The 19,212-nt window shown below is 38.6% G+C and overlaps 1 non-coding gene across 1 annotated transcript; it reads left to right on the top strand.

Annotated features, from left to right (window-relative positions):
* The first annotated feature begins 16,080 nt into the window (after positions 1 to 16,080).
* Positions 16,081 to 16,198, top strand: LOC114916827 (U5 spliceosomal RNA). Its single transcript, XR_003805436.1, has one exon. It is a non-coding gene; the product is annotated as a U5 spliceosomal RNA (small nuclear RNA).
* The last annotated feature ends 3,014 nt before the right edge of the window (positions 16,199 to 19,212 follow it).

Raw genomic sequence — 19,212 nt, 5'->3', positions numbered from 1 at the left:
CAATAATTAGTTGTACCGCAAATGAGGAATTAGTTTCCACAAACACTCCAACATCCAATCTTGTAGACTGATAAAGATGCAGATCGTATAGGATAGCCCATAACTCAGATTGGATGACTGAGCACCTACCTAGCTGACAGGAGAATCCAGCCACAAATTACCTCCTTCATCCCAAATAACCCCTCTGCAAGAAGCAACACTAGAGTTTGAGACTGCTCCATCACAATTAATCTTGATCTCACCGGTGGGAGGATACGACCACTTCTGCTCAAATGACAAATATGAAATTGAGATCTGAGACTGAAACCCCAATCCACACAAAAAGGAATAAACAGTGGATAAGGAGGATACTCTATTCTTGATAACCAATACTAGTTGGTCAAATGGTATGTTGGCATTCTGGAAGAGAAATTGATTTCTTCGATGCCACAAAGAATCAAGAGCTAATGCAAAAAAAGTTCTTTAGCCTTCCCAAGCAAGATCAAATTTTAACAAATTATATAATAACCAATTATGGAGGTCAGCAGAAAAGAAACATGCAAAAGCTTTCGAACTAGTAATTAATTCCAAATTGATTTTGCAAATGACCAGTCTCTCAATATGTGTAAAGTATTTTCTGTGCCTGTCACGCAAATACTACAAGATGATAAGTTGCTTAAACCAAGCTTCACCTTAAGATCATTAGTGAGCAAGTTATTATGAGCTATCCTCCACAGTAGAATGCGAATAAATTCAGGGCCTTTCCAACGCCATAATACCTTAAACACTTGCTGAGGAGTTGGATTTTGAAAGGACCCAATCACCTTATATGCAGACTTTAAAGAGAAATGACCATCATTTGATAGATTCCAAATCACTCGGTGTAACGTACCAAGTTGTTTCAGAAGGCCCAAAAGCCCAGTATGGGTGATTCAGTAGCCCAGAACGGGGCCGTTCCCAAACTGGAACGGGTTGTTCCAAACTACTGAATTGACCTATAAAACGTAGTTGAGAACAGGCCGTTCTGGAGGGAGAACAGGTCGTTCTGAAGGGAGAACGGGTCGTTCCAAACCCCAAAACGGGCCGTTCCGGAGGGAGTACGGGCCGTTCTGGATGGAGAATGGGCCGTTTTGGTTTCAGAATGGGTCGTTCTGCATGTGATTTTTGTACGTGATGAAGGGGTGCAGAACGGGCCGTTCCGGATTCGAAACAGGCCGTTCTGGCCACTCCTGAACTTCTATAAATAGGGTTCAGTGGTTGAGGAGAAGAGGAGGTTTTTAGAGAGAATTTTTAGAGAGAATGACTCTGGACTAGGAAGCTTGCCTTGGGCGGATTGAAGTCCCGGGTTGAACTTCGGAAAGGGAATTCCGCTTCTTGGCTATTCTGAGCCAATCTTCAGGTAAGGGAAGCTAGATTGTAAAGTTGTTGGTTGTATGTGAGTTGGGAACTCATTTGGGTACTTAGGTTGATTAGTATGAGTTGTGTTATGTGATAAAAATATTGTGTGTTGCTAATATATGATTAAATATTTATTAATGATGTTGTTGGAGATGCATGTTGTAGTTAAGTTGTGAAATTGTTTACAAGTTGTGTGTTGATCTATGATATCGTTGAAGCTAGTTGAAATTAAGTTGATAAAGTTGCTATATGTTATGTGTGGACATGGATATGTTGCGAAGTGCATGATGATAATATTGTTAAGTTGTTAGAGAAGAGTTGTATGTTGTTAAAGTTGTATGTTGTGCCATGTGTTGAAAAGATATTATTTTATGATGATTGAGTCGATTGTGCTACTTAAAGTTGAAATGAAATGTTGTGTTGTTAAAATGTGTTGTTAAATAACGTTGATGAGTTGTTGTGACGATATACCATGTTGTTTGAGTTAAAAGTTGATTAAGATGATGAGTTGAAAAGTTATACGTTGTTTAAGTTGTTGAGTTGAGTTGTGATGTCGAGTTGTAAGTTGATTAAGTTGTGATGATAAGTTATTGATCACTAGGACTAGAGGAGATGTTTTTTAAGTTGCTCATCCCACTGTGCGGATTGAGATAGTTGTGGTGCTCTAAGAGCCCAATTTATTGAAAACCCTCCTTGGAAAGTTATCCTTTGGAGTGGACGTTGTGTTGTTCTCCTCTAGGACTTAGTTGATCCCGTGTGGGCAAGGTCGAGGCACACGTGTATAAAGTGACCACGGTATAGGGGTCAGGCCGAGCTATACCGATTACAAGTGACCAGATGCCTATTGTTGTAAAGTTGAAATGATGAGGTTCCACTTGTGAATCCTCAAGAATACCTTCAATGCTTCTCGGTTCCTTGGAAGAGTGGCAAGAAGAGAAACTCCAAGAAGCAACAATGTGACCTATGCTTGCTCAAGCTAAATTCGGAAGAAGTAAAAAGGCAACCTAGCTCTACAAAGAGAGGAGCTCAAGGAAGGTAGAAGTAGGTTGTGTGAGTGACTTTCGGAGAGGAGAGAAATGAAAGAGAGAAATCTCATATGTATATTCCAAAAGTGAGTACAAGTCTCGGCCACTTTGAATTTATAGGGAATAATTAGGTTAAAGGAACCATGGGTTAGCCTAAGGTTAAGTGAAACCATGGTATGGTTTACTTAACCTTAGGCGCCCAAAATTTGAATTCAAAATTCAAATTTTGGAGCCAAACCCGGAACCACACCATGTGCACCTCATTTGGAATGTGATTTAGCTTTCATTTGAGTTGCATTTCAGTCACACCATGTGCATGTGTTGCACATGGCCAAAATGCATTCCAAATGTAAAGCTAATTACATTTTAATGCAAATACACATGTAACCCTAAATAAACCCTAAATTCAAATGACCATTAAATGAAAAACCTAATCTAAATGGCCAGAAATACAAGGCCTAAAAGAAATACAAGGCCCTAAGGCCCAACCCTACACTACTCCTACTCTACTTGGGCTTGAGTCAAAGTCCAACTAAACAATGTGATGGGCTTTCCTTGAGCTTGGGCCCACTCCTCTTGGATCCTCTTTGCCATAGCCCTAGTAGTTGGGCCCTTGGCCCATGGGCCTCCTCCATCATCCCCTCCCTCTTGAAGAGGATTTGTCCTCAAATCCAAAGCATCCTCCTCTTGGGTAGCAAGTCCTATAAAGAGAGACAAATCAGAAACATTAAAACTAGGACTAACACCATATTTAGAAGGGAGATCTAGGACATAGGCATTATTATTTATTTTTCTAAGGATTTGAAAGGGTCCATCTCCTCTAGGACTAAGCTTGGACTTTCTTTTGGAAGGAAACCTATCCTTCCTAAGGTGCAGCCAAACCCAGTCACCTTCCTTGAAGACAACTTCCTTTCTACCCTTATTATTGTATTTTTGATATTTTTCAGTTTGGGATTGAATATGATTTCTAACCCTCTCATGTAAATTTTTGACAAATTCAGCCCTAGATGTGCCTTCTTTATGGATAAAGGAAGCAACATCTGGAAGGGGCAATAAATCCAAAGGAGTAAGAGGATTGAATCCATAAACAATCTCAAAAGGAGACATGTTAGTGGTCTTATGGACCACTCTATTATAGGCAAACTCCACATGAGGGAGATAGTCTGATGGAGGACCATCCATGGTACTTCATGTGAAACCCATCACATGGTCCAATGCTATGACTAATTTTGAGTAGTGTAGGATTTATTTGGTTTATTCCAATTTTACCCTTGTATTTTGGGGTATTTTAGTCATAGGATTTATTTTCTTTGTATTTCCTATTTTACCCTTGTATTATGGGGTGCTTTAGATAATTAGGGTTTTCAAATTTTGGGCTAGGGTGTTTTAGAGGAGGTGACGCAATTTTTGGCAAAGTTTGGACCTATTTTTGGTGTTAGAAAGGCTTAGGCCCAAGTGGAGGGCAAAGGTTGCATGGTCTTATCATGCACCTTGTTATAGCCAATCTAAACCCATAGATTCCAAACTTGGCCACCAAGTTGCATCTAGGGTTAATTTGGCATTGCATTTGGAGTGCATTTGGCCTTGGCATTTTCGGCCATGCAACCCTAAATGCAACTCCTCCTATAAAAACCCCACACCCCACCACTTGTAAACACTTTGGATTATATAGAATTTGAGTGAGCTTTTATGCCTCAAGTCCTTATCCTTAGTCCCTAGGGTTTCTTCGGCTAGCCTTCCTTCATTCTCCACCCTTGGAGAGTGAAACCTAGAGTGGCCTCCACCTACCTTGGAGTGAGCCAACTTTGAGCACCCAAACACCTCCACCCTAAGTGCTTCCGCCCAAACCCCATCATTTCACGCCAACCTCCTTTCCTTCACCATATCTCCTCCTTTTGTCCACCTTGTTGAACCTAGATCAAGGGCAAGGCTTCCTCTCCATCATCTCTACGTCATTTCATGGAGAAGGAACCCATCAAGTGGTATCAAGAGCCAAGGTTCTACAAGGGTAACATCTAATCTTTTTGTGTCTCCTTTGAGTCTTTTGCTTTCGGTCACTTTCCTTCTTCTTGTTTTCTTTGTGTGGCCGAATAGCTTTGGGGTTCACACCTTGTTCTTTGTGAGCCTTCCTTGCAATTTTAGGTTTCCATGTTTTTAGGGTTGCCATGTTTTTCATTTTTCTTGAGTCTCATATGAAAATGTCATAAACATGCTTTTTGATTTTTGAATCCACCTAAGTTTTGTCATTACTATTTCCTATATTTTTGTCTACATAAATTCCATGTATGTGCCAAACACTTTGCATGAAACACATCAACAAAATATGCCATCTTGCATTACATAGTGGGCGTGACATATATGAACCATTTAGGAGTCATTCATGCATGCTATTTAGTCCTAGCATGTTCTAAGTGATTTTGTGATTTCCATGTGTAAACATTTCCTTGCACATGCATAACCGCCCACTCTCCCTTGCATTCTCACTTGATTTGGTTGTCTTTCTATGCCAAAAGAAACCCAAAAAGAATCTAAGAGGTGTGATGAAATTTGGTGTATAACAACTTGTGCTAAAAAGAACAAAACCAATTCCACTCAAAAATATTCCCTAAGGACCTCTAAATTCACGCCACTTGTCCTACTCTTTCTCTCCTAAAGTTTAACCTAATTTTTGACCATCCACAAGTGCAAAACCTAAGCAACATTTGGGCTTAATTTAACAAAAAAAATTCGGACCCAAGACATATAAAAGACAAATTGCCGTGAAAAGAAAGAAAAAGACTAGAACAAAAAAAAAAAATTCTTGGACCAAAAAGGACTTGTTGCTAGACTTGTGGACTTGGACAAATAGCTATGCATTTGGGAGTTGGACTTATGACAATTTGACCTTATTTTTGGGACTTTCCTTTGGCTGGACCGAAAAACAAAAAGAACTTAATCAAGTGGACTAAACACTAACCTAATTCTAGTGCCTTTCTAGGATTACTCTTTGTGTGCTTCCTTTCTTTGATTGAGTCTTAATTTTTTTCTTGTCTTTCTTGGCCTCTTTTGTTTTGTCATCTTAAATTTTCTTTGAGTTTAGCCTTTCTTAATTGTGCTTTTCAGTTTTTATTTCTTGGACTCTTGCTTTGGGTTGGTTTTAATTTCATTGTAGGTCAAAACCCACTCTAGTCATTTTTCACACCTTTGGTGGATTTGAGTGGAGGGGTGAACCGAATCCAAGCCTAGCCGTTGAAGGGACTTACACCACACATAAAGGAGTGAACAAACACTTGGAGAGGTCTAACACGTTTGTTCATTGTGAAGGAACCCATTTGGAGGAGTTTGAAGACTTGAATCTTTGTTTTACTTGATTTTTGCTTAATTTTTCTCTCTCGGCCTCTTTGTGTTTTTTGGCCTTAGCTTCTTATTTTGGTTTGTAATTTGGCCATTATTAAACCTCTTCTACTTGGTTTTAGTTCGTGTAGTTGAAGGTGATTTGAAAACCTTCACCTAGGACCTCGACTAGAACATGTTTTAAGTGCTTTCCTTTTGCATGTTTTAAAGCTTTTAGTAGTATAATTGCTTAGGACTTTATCTTTGTGCAATTACGTTTAGAAGGCTTGTTTTGCCTACTAGGGGTAACGTGCACACACTCACTTATTACTTGTGCTAATTGTTTTGTAAGAAAAGTAGCAAAAGGCTTAGTGATTTTTACTTGATAGGGCTTGGTTATTAAGTGATTCATTGTAGTCCACCTCCCCTTGAAAGTTCACTTTGTGCACTTAAGCCTTTCCTACCTATCTTGCACCTTGAAAACCTTTTTGTGAAAACCTTTTATCACTCACTCTTTGTGAAAACCATTTTCAATCCCTTTTTGAAAAACAATTTGTGAAAACCTTTTTCTTGATCAAAGATGAGTGAACATTCTAGTGTCCATGGTCATAATTCTCGTAGCACTAGGTCTAGTGTTAGGGATGAACTTAGGGAATTGAAAGAGTACCTAAGAAAAAAAGAAGAGGAAAATATAAAAAGAGAAGAAGAATTGAAAAGGAAAGAAAAAGAGTTTGAAAGAAACAATGAGGAAATAAAAAGATTACTTGAAAGATTAGTTGTGGGAGGAGAGGCTAGTGGTTCAAGACCAAAAGTCACTTCTCCTCAACCTTCACGAGGAAAGGGGCATATGTATGCAAGTGCTCATGAGGAGGAAGGGCATCATACCCAACCTCCAAGTGATATCTTCATTAGTAGCCATCACAATGATGGTTACTATCAAAGACCCCCAAGGCATCATAGAAATAGGGAGTCTTCCAATAGGGAACCCAACATCAATCTTCCCTCATTTCATGGCAAAGATAATGTTGAAACTTATCTAGATTGGGAAATGAAAGTGGAGCAACTTTTCTCTTGCCATGGAATAAGTGAGGATAGAAAGGTTTCTTTAGCAACCCTTAGCTTCCAAGGGCATGCTATGTATTGGTGGACCTCCTTAGAAAAAGAAAGGAGAATAAATCATGAGCCCCCAATCCAATATTGGAATGAGCTTCGTAGTGCCTTAAGAAGGAGGCATATTCCTCCATACTATGACCGAGAGCTTATGGATAAGCTTCAAAGATTGAAACAAGGGTCCTCTAGTGTGGAAGAATATAGGCAATCTATGGAGTTGCTAATGATGAGGGCTGGGATTAGGGAGGAAGAGAGGACCACAATCTCTAGATTTCAAAGTGGTCTTAATCTTGAGATAAGAGACAAAGTTGAACTTCTACCTTATAGGGATTTGAATGAACTTGTTCAACTTTGCTCAAGAGTGGAGCATCAACTTACAAGAAAACCTTTTCGAAAAGACTCCACTCCCTCTTATTTCAAGAGTTTTAAGAAGGAGGGCCACTCTTCCCTACCTTATCCCAAAGAAGAAAAAGAAAAAGAAAAAGAAAAAGAAAAATCTTTTAAAGCACCTTCCAAAGAGTCTAAGTCAAGTGAAATCAAGTGCTTTAAGTGTCTTGGAAGAGGACATATTGCTTCCCAATGTCCTACAAAGAAAACTATGGTTTTAAAAGCCCAAGACCACTATAGTAGCCTTGATGAAGCTACTTCTTCTTCCTCTAGTAGTGAAGAAGAAGCCATAGATTCCGAGGAAGAAATCTTACCTTGTGAAGGAGACCTATTGTTGGTTAGAAGGCTCCTTAACAATCAATCTAGTGAAATTGACCAATCACAATGAGAGAACTTGTTTCAAACAAAATGCAAGGTCTTAGAAAGTACTTGTTCTCTCATTGTCGATAGTGGGTCTACTTCTAATTGTTGTAGTACTAGATTGGTTGATAAGCTAGCCTTAACTACAAAACCTCATCCTAAACCTTACAAAATGCAATGGATCAATGAGGAAAGAGGTGCTGTAGTCAACCAACAAGCAAGCATACCAATCTCTATTGGCAAATATCAAGAAGAAGTTTTGTGTGACATAGTGCCATTAGAGGTTAGTCATGTCTTGCTTGGAAGGCCATGGCAATTTGACAAGCACATAATCCATGATGGCCTCACCAATAAAATAAGTTTCCAACACTTAGGTAAGAAGTTTGTGTGGTGTCCTCTATCACCCTCTCAAGTGAATGAGGACCAACTCAAACTAAAGGCTAAGAAAGATGATGAAGAGAAAAGCAAAAACAAAAACAAAAAGAAAAGAAAAGAAAAAAAGAATTTTTCCTTTGAAGACAAAGGGCTAGGTTCAAAAGAACCTTAACCCTTGTGCCATCCTCCTTCTTTTGGTGCCAAAGAAAGATGGCAATGGAGGATGAGCACCTTTTTAAAAGCCATCATTGAATAAAAGGCACCCAATCCTAAGTTAGATGATTTGGTGAATGAATTGCATGGGTCAATAAATTTTAAATGGTGATGCCTCTTTGGCTCTTCCCATTTGCCCTAAGCACCTTCATTCAACAAATTATGTACTTAAGGATTGCATAGTTAAGTTTTAATATTTTACTCCCCTAATTGTGGTTTCACTTCTTTTGAAGGATCAATGGAATGGAAGAACTTGAAGATTTGTGGTCAAATCCTTCTCAAGAAGGAGGGTATGATGGAGGACCATCCATGGTACTTCATGTGAAACCCATCACATGGTCCAATGCTATGACTAATTTTGAGTAGTGTAGGATTTATTTGGTTTATTCCAATTTTACCCTTGTATTTTGGGGTATTTTAGTCATAGGATTTATTTTCTTTGTATTTCCTATTTTACCCTTGTATTATGGGGTGCTTTAGATAATTAGGGTTTTCAAATTTTGGGCTAGGGTGTTTTAGAGGAGGTGACGCAATTTTTGGCAAAGTTTGGACCTATTTTTGGTGTTAGAAAGGCTTAGGCCCAAGTGGAGGGCAAAGGTTGCATGGTCTTATCATGCACCTTGTTATAGCCAATCTAAACCCATAGATTCCAAACTTGGCCACCAAGTTGCATCTAGGGTTAATTTGGCATTGCATTTGGAGTGCATTTGGCCTTGGCATTTTCGGCCATGCAACCCTAAATGCAACCCTAAATGCAACTCCTCCTATAAAAACCCCACACCCCACCACTTGTAAACACTTTGGATTATATAGAATTTGAGTGAGCTTTTATGCCTCAAGTCCTTATCCTTAGTCCCTAGGGTTGCTTCGGCTAGCCTTCCTTCATTCTCCACCCTTGGAGAGTGAAACCTAGAGTGGCCTCCACCTACCTTGGAGTGAGCCAACTTTGAGCACCCAAACACCTCCACCCTAAGTGCTTCCGCCCAAACCCCATCATTTCACGCCAACCTCCTTTCCTTCACCATATCTCCTCCTTTTGTCCACCTTGTTGAACCTAGATCAAGGGCAAGGCTTCCTCTCCATCATCTCTACGTCATTTCATGGAGAAGGAACCCATCATAGTCATCCCATGACTTTTTATTGCCCTTGAGGATTGCCCTCAACATAGTCCCAAGAGACCTATTAACTACCTCAGTTTGCCCATCAGTTTGGAGATGACATGTGGTAGAAAATAGAAGTTTAGTTCCTAGCCTTGCCCATAGAGTTTTCCAAAAATGGCTAAGGAACTTAACATCTCTATCTGAAACTATAGTTTTAGGTAACCCATGTAGTCTCACAATTTCTTGAAAGAATAACTTAGCAATACTACTTGCATTATCCACTTTGTGGCATGGAATAAAATGTGCCATTTTACTAAAATGGTCCCCAACCACAAAGATGGAATCCTTTCCTCTTTGGGTCCTAGGCAAACCAAGGATGAAATCCATGGAAATGTCTACCCAAGGAGCATTGGATATTGGCAAGGGGGTGTATAGTCCATGAGGTTTTGTGGTAGACTTAGCTTGCAAACAAGCTATGCAACTACTACAAAATCTTTGAACATCTCTTTTCATATGAGGCCAAAAGAATTTCTCTCTCAAAAGTGAAAGAGTCTTCTCAATTCCAAAATGCCCCATGAGCCCACCCTCATGGCTCTCTTTTACCAAGAGTTTCCTAATAGATCCTTGGGGAATACAAAGTTTATTTTCTATAAAAAGAAACCCCTCAAAAATATAGTACCCTTGATAAGGTTTTTGAATACATAGAGAATAAAAGTTAGCAAAATCAAGGTCTTTCTCATACAATTCCTTTATGTCATCAAACCCTAGTATTTGAGAACCTAGGATGTTTAACAACACATGTCTTCTTGACAAAGCATCAGCTACTACATTTGTAGAGCCTTTTTTATATTTAATGACATAAGGAAATTGTTCAAGGTACTCAACCCATTTTGCATGTCTCTTATTTAATTTATGTTGACCCTCCAAATATTTAAGTGATTCATGATCACTATGAATAACAAATTCCTTGGTCACAAGGTAATGTTCCCAAGTTTGAAGGGCACGAACTAAAGCATATAACTTCTTGTCATAGGTAGGGTAGTTCAAGGCAGCCCCATGAAGTTTTTCACTGAAATAGGCTATGGGATGGCCACCTTGTAACAACACAGCTCCTATGCCAAGACCTGAAGCATCACATTCTAGCTCAAAAGTTTTGCTAAAATCAGGGAGAGCTAGAACAGGTGCTTGAGTGAGTTTTTGCTTAAGCTCTTGAAAAGCTAAATTATGTTTTTCTTGCCATAAAAAGACCATATCCTTCTTCACCAACTCATTGAGAGGTGAAGCTAATGTAGAGAAGTTAGGAACAAATCTTCTATAAAAGCTTGCCAAAGCATGGAAGCTCTTAACTTCACTAACATTAGTAGGAATAGGCCATTCTTGGATGGCTTTAATTTTCTCAGGGTCCATATGAACCCCCTTTTTGCTTACCACAAACCCTAAGAAAATAACATTATCAACACAAAAAGTGCACTTGTCTACATTGGCAAACAAGTGATTGTCTCTAAGAACAAGTAGGACTTGTCTTAGGTGATCCACATGATCACTTAGACTTTTGCTATAGATTAAAATATTATCAAAATAAACAACTACAAACCTACCAATGCAATCCCTAAGGGCATGATTCATTAGCCTCATGAATGTGCTAGGTGCATTAGTAAGCCCAAAAGGCATTACCAACCATTCATATAAACCAAACTTAGTCTTTAAAGCATTTTTCCACTCATCACCTTCCTTGATTCTAATTTGGTGATATCCACTTTTAAGATCTATTTTGGAAAATATGGATGACCCATGCAATTCATCAAGCATGTCATCAAGCCTCGGAATTGGGTGCCTATATTTTATTGTGATGTTGTTGATGGCTCTACAGTCGCAACACATCCTCCATTTTCCATCTTTTTTTGGCACCAAAATGACAGGCACAACACAAGGGCTTAGACTCTTTTGAATCCAACCCTTATCCAACAACTCTTGTACTTGCTTCTCTATCTCTTTAGTTTCTTGTGGATTAGTCCTATAGGCTGGTCTATTGGGTAGACTAGCCCCAGGCACAAGATCTATTTGATGCTCTATTCCCCTAAAAGGTGGAAGTCCCACTGGGCCTTCACTAGGAAATACATCATCAAATTCTTTTAAAATATTTTTAACTTCAAGAGATAGAGAAGTTTCCAAAGAACTTGTGGCAGTGCATGTGAGTGTTCCTCTACACATGAGGATATGAGAAGATGGTTCAAGTAAGAGAGAGGTTTTTTGTAAAGTTTTTGTTTCAAAGGTCTCTCCTTGAACTATCTCTAGAGAGGGAACACTAGGCTCTCTAGGATCCTCTTGTTTACTAGTTTTTAGAAGTTTTTTTTTCATTTTTTTTTTGATTTTCTTTTCCTTTCTCTTGCTCACGTTTGGTCTTCATTTGTACTTGATCTTCCATCATTTGTGAAGGTGATAAAGGATGAAGCACAAACTTTTTACCCTTGTGAGTGAAAGTTATTTTATTGGTTAAGCCATCATGATGGGTTTGTTTATCAAATTGCCATGGCCTACCCAATAAAATATGACAAGCTTCCATGGGAACTACATCACATTTGACTTTATCTTGATAATTCCCAATAGAAAACTCCACTTCCACTTGTTGGTTGACCACCATATCCCCATCATCATTAAGCCAATGAAGTTGATAAGGTTTGGGATGGGGTGTGGTAGTCAAGCCCAATTTTTCAACCATCCTAGTGCTACAACAATTGCACCAAGATCCACTATCCACTATGAAAGAACAAGCCTTGTTTTAAATATTACATCTTGTGTGAAAGATGTTCTCTCTTTGGGATTGTGTATCACTAGGTTGGTTGTTGAGGACCCTTCTCATCATAAGAAGTTCCCCATTGTAAGGGTAAGTGACCTCACATGACTCTCCCTCACTTGCTTCTTATTCATCCTCACTTGAAGATGAAGAAGTAGTAGATTCATCTTGGCTACTATAAATGTCTTGGCCCCTTAGAATCATAACCTTTTTATTAGGGCATTAAGAAGAAATGTGACCTCTCCCAAGACATTTAAAGCACTTTATGTCACTAGACTTGGTGCTAGTTTGTGAGGTGTTGTTCTTTTTTTCTTTTTCTTTACCCTTGTCTAGATTTTTGGAGGATTCAAAAGTATTTTTCTTTTCAAAAGTGTTTTTCTTGCCCTCCCTCTTGTAGTCAACCTTTGAGTAAGAAGATGAGTATGAGCTTGTTTTAAAATTCTTTCTCAAATTTTGTTGTTCAACCTTGATACAAAGTTGAACCAAGTCATTCAAATCTCTATAAGGAAGAAGCTCAACCTTATCCCTTATCTCAAAAGTCAACCTACTCAAAAATCTAGCAATGGTAATATTTTCTTTCTCCCTAATGCCAGCCCTCATTAAGTATAACTCCATCGTTTGTCTATACTCTTCCACAGTCATGTTTCTCTGATAGAGTCTTTGAGCTTTTTAATAAGCTCCCTAGTGTAGTAAGAGGGAATATGCCTCCTTCTCAAGGCACTCCTTAATTCATTCTAATATTGAATTGGAGGATCATTATGGAGACGCCTATCCCTAACAAGGGATGTCCACCAATACATGGCATGACCTTTAAAGCTTAAAGTGGCTAGGGATACTTTTCTTTCTTCACTCACTTGATGGCAAGTGAAGATTTGTTCAAACTTCATCTCCCAATCAAGGTACCCCTCAACATCATCTTTGCCATGAAAATAAGGGAGATCTACCCTAGATTCCCTTGCTTTGGGGGTCCTATGAACTCTTCTAGGAGGTTGTTGATAGTGATCACCTAAGGCTAGGCTATCATCATGCAAAGAATCCCTTATGGTTGAACAATGAGTTTGGGAGCTATGTCTACTTCGGTGTTTGTGGTGTAATTTTTCTTCTTTTTCCTTTAACAAACGAATTTCCTCCTCCAAAAGAGCAAGTTGAGCCTCTCTTTCAAGTTTTTCTTTTAGTCTTTATTTAGCCTCTTGCTCTTTCCAAATTTTGAGTGATCTTAATTCATGTGTTACTTTTGTCATGTCATTGTAATCACTTGAATTACTATCACTTTGAGAAGTAGAAAATTCTTCCATTATAGGAGAAAGGTTTTTTTTGATAAAAGAAGTTCTGAAAGCAATTTTTAAACAAGGTTAAGACTAAGTACTTGGAGGACTAGGTATACAAATTGAACTTTGGAGGGAGGTGAGCTACTAAGAGCCACTTAATAACCAAGCATCTTCAAGTAAAAATTGTTGAGCCTAGGAGAGCTTGAAGCTTAAAGGAGTTTTGATGATCACAACATGTGTGTACAACAACTTATGATCACAATGTGTGTGTGTACAACAACAACTTGGAAGCACAAAAACAAAGTCAAAGAGAAGTCAAAGAAAATGCTATGTAATAGGAATTAGTGTATAAATTGTTTTGATTGGTTTAGTTTGTTGTGTATGCTGTGTGCATGAGAAAAATCTATATCTAAGCTAAGTAGAGAGTGTATGATGATGAGTTGAAAAGATTGGAAAGTTATTTTGAGACTTAAAACGAAGTTTTGAAAACTAACTCAAAATAATCGATTATCATTAAATCTAATCGATTATTCCAGCAACAGGCAAAATGGGATGCCTTGCTGCAATAATCGATTATTTGCCAAATAATCGATTATCCCATAAATAACTCTCTGGAATAATCGATTATCCAGCAAAATAATCGATTATATTGTTCTTGGTTGGTTTCCAGAAAACCTGAAGAACAAAATAATCGATTATTCTTTAAAATAATCGATTATCTGCGTCTGAGACTTTTATAAATAGTTTGAACTTTTAGAAACTTCAGACATGAGTTAGAACTGATAATCAAATTGAGAAAAGCATTTTTTTTAGTCTTTGTGACCATCTTAGAGAGTTTTCTTTGTGAAATCCATGAGTAAAAATGTTTGTGAAAAACTTTGTTAGAAGATCATCATCATCATCATATTCTTGAAAAGGGAAGATTAAGATTTGCTTCTGAATTCCAGGTGAATTCGTTCCTTTATTCTGTGTGAATACTTGTAAATCTTGAGAAGGGTTTCTCAAGTGGTAAGGTTCTTGTAGTGGGTTTCTACAAGGGGTACTTTCTTGGGGTCAAGAAAGTGGTTATCTTTAGTGTTGAAGTATATGCATGTGTGTGTGCTTGTAAACCTTCTTCATTGAGATAGTGGAACAAAGCTTGATCAGGTGCTAATTGAGGACTGGATGTAGGTCACATGTGGAGTGGCTGAACCAGTATAAAAGACTTGTGGAATCTTCTTCTACCTTATCTTTTACTTTGAGTAATTTCTTGGTTGAGCATTAAAGAAGATAATTCTTTATTAACATGTGTATGTGAATATTGATGGTTTAATCTGAATTTAAAGAATTGCATTTGAACCTCATTATTTTGTAATCAAGAAAGCATATTGCATTTATACTTCTATAACAAGTCTTTAAAGAAGCTTCATTTGAAAATTCAGTCTTAGAAAAGTTTAAGTGAAATAAAGATCCTAAATACTCTGAAAATTTTTAAAAGGTCATAGAATCCAATTCACCCCCCCCCCCCCTCTTGGATTGTGTCATTCTTTTCTAACAAAATTTACTAATCCCCCTTGTAGTTAATCTCCACCAAAATCTTTTCAATGAAAATTATTTTTTTGTGATTTGTGAACTAAGATAAACTAGACGAAATAAAGCAATTAAATCAAGTATGATTGCAAGAATTTAGAACCAGCTAAACGTTGTCCTAGGGTGAGAGCTTGAGAGGTGCCAAAGACCAATCAAGGACCACTCTCACCAAGTCTAACGAAAATTAGAAACCTAAGAAGAGATTGTTGTGTACGAAAGACACACCCAAGACACTCCTAAAAATGGCCAAATTACAATGAATTACAAACTGAACAGCAAAGGAAACAAGTGGCTTCAAGATAATTTAAAAACAGCCACCAAAATTAGTGAGGGATTAGTGACCAATTTTGCAACAAAAATTCAAAGTAGTAAGGAAAATTTGGTCTCTAAATCCGTCACTAATACTCTATTTTTTTTTTATAAAATTCAATTACAAATCAAATTGAACTCCAATGTATCTCCTCGGATGTGAAAGTCCAGCAGCCACAAAAAAATTCCAGCCAACAAAGTTTTGGTGTTTCAAGTCTGGTAGCCAAATCCGAGAGCACTCTTTGTTCCTTCCTCCTCCTTTTCTTAGTCCTCTTTTGATGACCCTTGTAGAACTAGCTTATAAGGAGATAGGCTAGGTCAAAACTTAGGTCACATTTGAGTACCAAAATGTACATAAACAGCAAAGAGATTTGAGAATTAAAGAAGACAAGAGTAGAGTTTAGGAGAAGACAATATAGATGAGCAAAGAACAAGAATTGGCTAGGACAAGAAGGAATTAGCCTAGATAGGATCTAGAGTTGATTCACAAAACCAAAGCACTCAAAATATGTAAGCTGAAAAAAAAAATTGTAGACACAAGATGCAATGTAAAAAACCAAGAACTTTGAACAATTTCAACACAAATCTCCTTATATGGCTTTTACTTTGAGTAATTAGGTTTAGCTATATTTTTTTTTAATCACTTTGCTTTTGCATTTTCTTTTAAACTTTGTTATATTTTTTTTTTATCTTAGGAGATGCCTTTTTCTTTGAAACAATATGCAAACACACACTCTCGGTCACACTTAAATTGAAACACCAAAACCGGTTCAAATTTGAATTGCAAATGGCAAGAAAATTAGGTTAAGATGTAATGTAAATGAAACATGCTTTTTTTGTCCTTGCTTGTTTGTTTAAGAAAAATAGGTTAAGATGTACGTAATGTAAATGATGAATACAAAGCGAACTATTCTTTCCCCTTTTACTAAAGAATACCGTGTATTCGTCATTTACAGCGGCATACGCTTATTTTTGGAAGAGTCTTCCTTAAGAGGACTCTGAGTTCTTGATGAGGTTCCACTTATGAATCCTCAAGAATACCTTCAATCCTTCTCGGTTCCTTGGAAGAGTGGCAAGGAGAGAAACTCCAAGAAGCAACAATGTGACCTATGCTTGCTCAAGCTAAATCCGGAAGAAGTAAAAAGGCAACCTAGCTCTACAAAGAGAGGAGCTCAAGGAGGGTAGAGGTAGGTTGTGTGAGTGACTTTCGGAGAGGAGAGAATACAAAGAGAGAAATCTCATATGTATATTCCAAAAGTGAGTACAAGTCTCGGCCACTTTGAATTTATAGGGAATAATTAGGTTAAAGGAACCATGGGTTAGCCTAAGGTTAAGTGAAACCATGGTATGGTTTACTTAACCTTAGGCGCCCAAAATTTGAATTCAAAATTCAAATTTTGGAGCCAAACCCGGAATCACACCATGTGCACCTCATTTGGAATGTGATTTAGCTTTCATTTGAGTTGCATTTCGGTCACACCATGTGCATGTGTTGCAAATGGCCGAAATGCATTCCAAATGTAAAGCTAATTACATTCTAATGCAAATACACATGCAACCCTAAATAAACCCTAAATTCAAATGACCATTAAATGAAAAACCTAATCTAAATGGCCAGAAATACAAGGCCTAAAAGAAATACAAGGCCCTAAGGCCCAACCCTACACTACTCCTACTCTACTTGGGCTTGAGTCAAAGCCAAACTAAACAATGTGATGGGCTTTCCTTGAGCTTGGGCCCACTCCTCTTGGATCCTCTTTGCCATAGCCCTAGTAGTTGGGCCCTTGGCCCATGGGCCTCCTCCATCATGAAAAGTTGGGGACATATGGTGAAGATATATGTCCTATGTTGAGATACATAGTACAAAGGTGATAAGTTGAAAGTTATTTTAAAGTTGAAAGTTATTTTAAAGTTGAATCCCTTAGTACTGTGTGGGGGACATGGAAGTAGTTGATCCATGTCAAGGTTGAATGACCAATTTGAGTAAGGTATCTAGTTAGAGATGTAGTCTTTGACTAGGTACTGGAGGGTAAGTGGTACTTGGAGGACAGTGGGTGGGCTAACTCCATATGTGGATTGGTGATGCTAGCCAAAGCCGTGGTAGGCTCATACCCAAACCCTTCTGTCCTGACAGTAGTACTGGACCTCCGAGTCTAAGTGGCACACCTGAGAAATTGCCTATTGTTGTCTATACCTGGTTCTCTTCAGAGTTCCTAACATTGTTCTATACCTGACCTAGTTAAGATAGGTCAAACATTGGATTTGGTAGGGTTTATGCCACCTAGACTGCTCAACCTCAGTTGTTGGAGATCTCTGAGTTGAAATGTGTGACGACGCATAAGTTGTTGATGAGTTGATTTGTTGTTGATATGAGTTGTATATGTTATTATGTTGTCAAGCTGTGATTGTGTTGTATGTTGACCCTGTTGAGGATGATGATAGTGTTGTTATGTTGTAAGCGATTTTAAACATGTGTTGTTGAAAGATGTGTAATATATGTGTTGTTTGTCTTCTGTGTCGGATGTGAAGATGATTATAGTTTTTATGCTGCATATTTGATATATATGAGTTGTTTATTGTCTCTAGCTTACCCTTGCATGTTTCCATGTGGTTTGGACTGAGATGATCATACGTTGTATGGGAGCAGGGCATGGATAGGCTGGGAGATAGCTGCTAGAGGCCACAAGAGGTGCCTGGAGATGAATATTTTTTTGTAGGCTACCTTATAGTAGCATACTTTGTTGTATATAATTTATTTTTTGTTGGTTGCTTGATTAGAAACTTGTATCATAAATATTTTATTATAGTATTTTAGTATAAATATTTCAGTAGTGTGTAGTGTTATTTCCTAGTGTGACGGCCACGGCGGGTCGTTACACTTTTATGGTATTAGAGCAGTTCGAGTTTAGTGGACACTCTGTGGGGGTGGTCCCTCTAGGCTTTTGTTGCGTTGAACTTTGTGTTGTGTTGGATGTTATGTTGATTTGTGTTGAGTAGTTGAGATGTAGTGTGTTGAATGAGTTGTTCAATTTGTAGAAGATGCTTAGAACATGAGCAGATAGCCCATGCCATGGAGATGATGGCTATGGCTATGCAACAGTAGAATGCCTACTTTGCTAGGATGGATGCTGAGAGAGCTGCGACTAGTGCCGCAAGACCAGTTGGGTCATAGGAGAGTCGGGTTTTGGCTGAGTTCAGGAAGTGTAGTCCTTCTCAGTTTAGAGGTGATGCAGATCCGGAGGTGGTTGACCACTAGATCTGTGAGATGGAGAAGATGTTTACAGTGTTGAGGTATTCTCAGGAAAGGAATTTGGCTTATGTAGTGTATATGTTGATAGGGGAGGCAGAGTATTGTTGGAGAGGTGCTAGTCAAATGTTGAATGACCGTGGAGTGGTTGTGGACTGGGTGTGCTTCAAAAGGGCCTTCCTTGAGAAGTACTTCCCAGAGTGTTAGGCATGCTCGGGAGGCAGAGTTTATGAGATTACAGCAGGGGGAATGTCGGTGACCGAGTACGCCATGAGATTCGAGCACTTGGCACACTTCTACACTTGAGCCACCTCTAAGGCTTCGAAGTGTAGGAAGTTTGTTGAAGGCTTGAAGTATGATTTGAGGAGAAGTGGTGGTGCCTATGGTCATCACGGAGTTTCCAGCCTTGGTAGAGAAGGCGAAGGTTGTAGAGCGGTTAGAGAGTGTCAACAAGTCAGCGAAGATTGTTGGTGAGCCAGCTGGGTCCAAGAGTGGTGGTGGTTTTTAGAGGAAGCCCTATGATAGGCCCCAATCACTATAAGGGAGTCTTGTCACAAGGAAACCTATTGACACAACTAGGAGTGGGGGTTAGAGTGGAGCTGCTACTCTCAGATGTTATAGATGTGGTGGACCTCACTTCATTCGTGATTGCCATCATACCGAGAGCAAGTGCTTTAGGTGTGGCCAGATGGGTCACATGTCGACTAGTTGTCCTGTAGCTGTCAGACAGACCATGAGTACCCCGAGGGGTGATAGATCTACTGTA

This window comes from Cajanus cajan, chromosome 11, assembly GCF_000230855.2.
Source record: "Cajanus cajan strain Asha chromosome 11, NIPB_CcT2T_4, whole genome shotgun sequence".
Classification (NCBI taxonomy): domain Eukaryota; kingdom Viridiplantae; phylum Streptophyta; class Magnoliopsida; order Fabales; family Fabaceae; genus Cajanus; species Cajanus cajan.
This window is presented reverse-complemented; position numbering and strand designations above follow the sequence as displayed.